The sequence below is a fragment of the Apodemus sylvaticus genome, chromosome 18 (genome assembly GCF_947179515.1).
Source record: "Apodemus sylvaticus chromosome 18, mApoSyl1.1, whole genome shotgun sequence".
In the NCBI taxonomy this organism is placed as follows: Eukaryota; Metazoa; Chordata; class Mammalia; order Rodentia; family Muridae; genus Apodemus; species Apodemus sylvaticus.
Genome location: NC_067489.1, coordinates 58,184,686 through 58,189,291, shown reverse-complemented (window position 1 = coordinate 58,189,291; position 4,606 = coordinate 58,184,686). Strand labels below are relative to the sequence as shown.

Genomic DNA, 4,606 nt, shown 5'->3' with positions numbered 1-4,606 from the left:
GGATGACCCCCCCCCCCCACCAGCCCCTGTAAAAGTGATTAGGAGAGTGCTAGAGGCCACATGCTGAGAAGAGTTACTTGCTTTCAGTCTGAATAGCTTTCATTTGACCCTTCTACACAGGAGCACCCAAAGCCTCCTCCAAGGCATTGCTACTTATGGGCAATTACTAAATGACCATTGATCTGGTTTCCATAGGAAGAATTACTGTAGAGGATTATGGGATGTCTCAATTTATACTCAGCTTCTTCTCTTGCTATTTTGGAATTCAGAGGTGGTCTGTTTTGTGAAGAGATAGAGATCCAAATATCCCTATGTTGTATGATCAGTTTTATACCAGAACATTCTTATAAAACCTCCATGGTGGCCCGGCAGTGGTGGTGCATGCCTTTAATCCTAGCACTCAGGAGGTAGAGGCAGGCAAATCTCAAAGTCTGAGTTTGAGGCCAGCCCCGTCTATCCAAGGCTACAAAGAGAAACTCTGTTTCAAACAAACAAACAAACAAACAACACCCCTTCCCAAAGAAGAAGAAAAAAAGAAAAGGAAAAGAATCCTCTCTTTGAAGATATATTTATTTTCATAACACAAAGCAGCCAACACATGAATTGGGACATTTCCTGCAGTACAGGAGTCACACTAAGAGGAACTCTTATTCTGACCCCAGGACTTTTGGCTGATGCCCAGGACCTAACACAAAGTGAGGAAATGTTTAATTGCTTCTTGGTCTCAATAAGATTCATTTGGTTCCTTTGGTGGTTTGAATAAGAATGTCTCCCATAGAATCATATGTTTGAATAGTTGGCTGTTTAGGAAGGGCTAGGAGGTATGGCCTTGTTAGAGGAGGTGTGTCATTGGGGCTGGGCATTGAAGTTTCAACAGCTCCTGCCAAACCTAGTTGCTCTCTCCCTTTCCCCTCCCCCTCCCCTTCTCTTGGCCTAGTGGGTGTTGTTCCTGTTGCAGGAAATATTAAAAAATGAACCAGCACATTCTCACACTTGTGTCAGCAACTCTCATCCCTAGCGGCCTGGCCAGCCTTGTACTGGTGAGCAATGGGCCATCTGTTATTACCTCATGGGGACTCTTTGGCCTGGAGCTCCCAAAATGTCTCCTCTCAGCTCGGGCAGGCCGCTACCATTTCAGCCCCATGCTTCAATACCCCACAACCTTTGTGGTGCACCTCAAGCAAACCCATGCTTTGTTGCTGCACCTTTCTCTCTGGAACCCAGGTGAGTCGCTTGCTGTGTGAAGGAAAACACAGCACAAACTTAGTTCAGAAATTATGGTAACTCAACTGCTGGGTGCAACAACTAAAACCTAATCTTGTAAGCCTTATTACATCTAAACCCTCTGGTGGTGAATCCTGAAGGATCTGCCATTGAAACCGCGAGACATTCGTAGCTATATCTTGTCTTCACACTATCCCTGACCAAAAGGATTCTCTCATACTTCCTCTATTCCCCTCTCCAATCAGGAAGTCCCGCCCTCTTGCCCAGTGATTGGCTCCATTATTCATTAGGGGATTGGTTCACAAGAAGTCACCTGAGTATGACTCAGTCCTTGTGTGCAGCGGCTCCCAGGAGAACAGAATTGGCATCAACATACAAACAGCACCACACCCATCCACAGCAGTCTCAACATGCAAGCCACTCCACTAGTGCAGAAGCCCCTGCCTGCTTGCCTGCTGCCATGCTTTCTGCCAAGATGGAAATAAGATCTGAAATTCTAAGCATTCTCACGATAAATACTTTCTTTTATAAGTTGCCTTGGTCATAGTGTTTCTTTGTAGCAATAAAAGAGTAACTAAGACAGTACTATGTGATACTACCTCAAAAATCCCAAAGATTGGTCTTTATTTTAGTGGCATCTCCATCAAACTCTCTGGGTACTCCTTGGCAGGTTATTTTCCCTCTAATTGACAGCTCCTAGGTTAAATCCACCCCTCTTTATTTCACTGGACTTCTACATCCCAAGACATGAAAGACCCTTTTCTGTCTTCACGGGAGCTGGGCCAGATAATCTGGGCTCTGTCAGTTTAACTTTGCAGCCTTTCACTCAGCCACAATGCCCACCTCATCTGGAGCTGGCCAGTAGGGAGTCCTCCACATCATCATCCCCTCCTCTTCTACCCCCTTTGTCTTTTATGTGATATGGCTATCTCCAGGAAATAAGCCTGGAAAGGAATAGTCATTCTAAATGTATCTGAGCCTTGTCTCTTGATGGACATGGAAAGCGTTACCACAAAGGGCAGCAGAAATGTAGAAATGGAAAAACCAGCAGAAACAGAGAGGCTGCTGAGTTTCCCCTGGACCTTCTGCGATGAAGCAGCTCATAGAATCTGGGAAAATCATCCCTGGCCTTTTCTCTCCTCTGAACATTTATGGATTGAGTATGCAATCCCAAGCCCAGCAGGAAGGACAGTTACACGAAGACCAAGGAGAATCTGAATGAACAGTCCTTGCTAAGCATCTTGCCTGTTTATTATCATTAAGAAGCATCCTCCTCACCGGAAGAACTTCGGATGGCGGAGAAGCATCTTAAAAAATGCTCAACTTCATTAGTCATTAAGGAAATGCAAATCAAAACAACCCTGAGATTTCACCTCATACCAGTCAGAATGGCTAAGATTAAAAATTCAGAAGACAGCAGGTGTTGGTGAGGATGTGGAGAAAGAGGAACACTCCTCCATTGCTGGTGGGGTTGCAAATTGGTACAACCACTCTGGAAATCAGTCTGGCGGTTCCTCCAAAAACTGGGCACCTCACTTCCAGAAGATCCTGTTATACCACTCCTGGGCATATACCCAGAGGATTCCCCACCATGTAATAAGGATACATGCTCTACTATGTTCATAGCAGCCCTATTTATAATTGCCAGATGCTGGAAAGAACCCAGGTATCCCTCAACAGAAGAGTGGATGCAAAAAATGTGGTATATCTACACAATGGAGTACTATTCAGCCATTAGAAACAATGAATTCATGAAATTCTTAGGCAAATGGATGGAGCTAGAGAACATCATACTAAGTGAGGTAACCCAGACTCAAAAGGTGAATCATGGTATGCACTCACTAATAAGTGGATATTAACCTAGAAAACTGGAATACCCAAAACATAATCCACACATCAAATGAGGTACAAGAAGAAAGGAGGAGTGGCCCCTGGTTCTGGAAAGACTCAGTGAAGCAGTATTCGACAAAACCAGAACGGGGAAGTGGGAAGGGGTGGGTGGGAGGACAGGGGAAGAGAAGGGGGCTTACGAGACTTTTGGGGAGTGGGGGGCTAGAAAAGGGGAAATCATTTGAAATGTAAATAAATTATATCTGTGAGGGGCCGCTCGTTGCTCCTGCAAACTCCATTACAAGATGGCGCTCGCATCTAGCTAAAATGTATCATTAACCGGCGAACAAATCAGTGCGCGTGCCTGAAGTGATTTAATGTCCTTCGGTCTCTGCCTACCTCGTGGCGTAATATGGGCTGATGAGCTGCAACCAATTAGGAAGTGCCACGTCCTAGGCGGGCTTACCAGCCTATATAAGGGACGGTTTTTCAGACCGTTGGAGTCTCCGTTGTTGTAAGCTTATGCTCTCCCTCTCAAGTGCATTAAAGCTCTCTACAGAAGGATCCTGAGTGTGCCGCGTCGTTTTGCTGGCGAGACGGTAGCACGGGACATATATCGAATAAAAAAAATTAAAAAAAAAAAAAGAAGCATCCTCCTGTCCTCCAATCACATTCCTGTATTACTGCTCATTCGATGATTTCCAAGCTTCTTTGGATCTTAATTTCTTAAAGGTCTTATATCTTATAACACTGTTATGAAGGTATGAAACACGTATGTATACTTTCCTCTTGTTTTTTTTTTAATTTTTTATTCGATATAATTTATTTACATTTCAAATGATTTCCCATTTTCTAGCCCCCCACTCCCCGAAAGTCCCGTAAGCCCCCCTTCTCTTCCCCTGTCCTCCCACCCACCCCTTCCCACTTCCCCGTTCTGGTTTTGTCGAATACTGCTTCACTGAGTCTTTCCAGAACCAGGGGCCACTCCTCCCTTCTTCTTGTATCTATTTGATGTGTGGATTATGTTTTGGGTATTCCAGTTTTCTAGGTTAATATCCACTTATTAGTGAGTGCATACCATGATTCACCTTTTGAGTCTGGGTTACCTCACTTAGTATGATGTTCTCTAGCTCCATCCATTTGCCTAAGAATTTCATGAATTCATTGTTTCTAATGGCTGAAAAGTACTCCATTAAAAATATGGAACGCCTCACGAATTTGCGTGTCATCCTTGCGCAGGAGCCATGCTAATCTCTGTATCGTTCCAATTTTAGTATATGTGCTGCCGAAGCGAGCACTACTTTCCTGTTGTTAATTTGGTTTTCACTAAAGAACTCCAGCAATGAATTAGGGAAAGTTGAATAAAGTATATTTCCCTTGCTGTTTAGTCCCTACCTTTTGAAATGCACTGTGTGCAGGTGGAAGATGCGGGCCTGGTGCTTTCATTCACCTGGTGGTAACTTCTCCTACTCTATGTCCTTCTTCCTGTCTCCTTTCCTAGTTCTATCATGGTAGTCATAAACCAAAGAGATAAACTAAGGGAAAATGCAGA

The 4,606-nt window shown here is 44.2% G+C and overlaps 1 non-coding gene across 1 annotated transcript; it reads right to left on the bottom strand.

The window, feature by feature from the left end:
* Nucleotides 1–4,248: 4,248 nt before the first annotated feature.
* On the bottom strand, nt 4,249–4,352 carry LOC127669057 (U6 spliceosomal RNA). Its single transcript, XR_007974268.1, has one exon. It is a non-coding gene; the product is annotated as a U6 spliceosomal RNA (small nuclear RNA).
* Between the last annotated feature and the right edge of the window lie 254 nt (nt 4,353–4,606).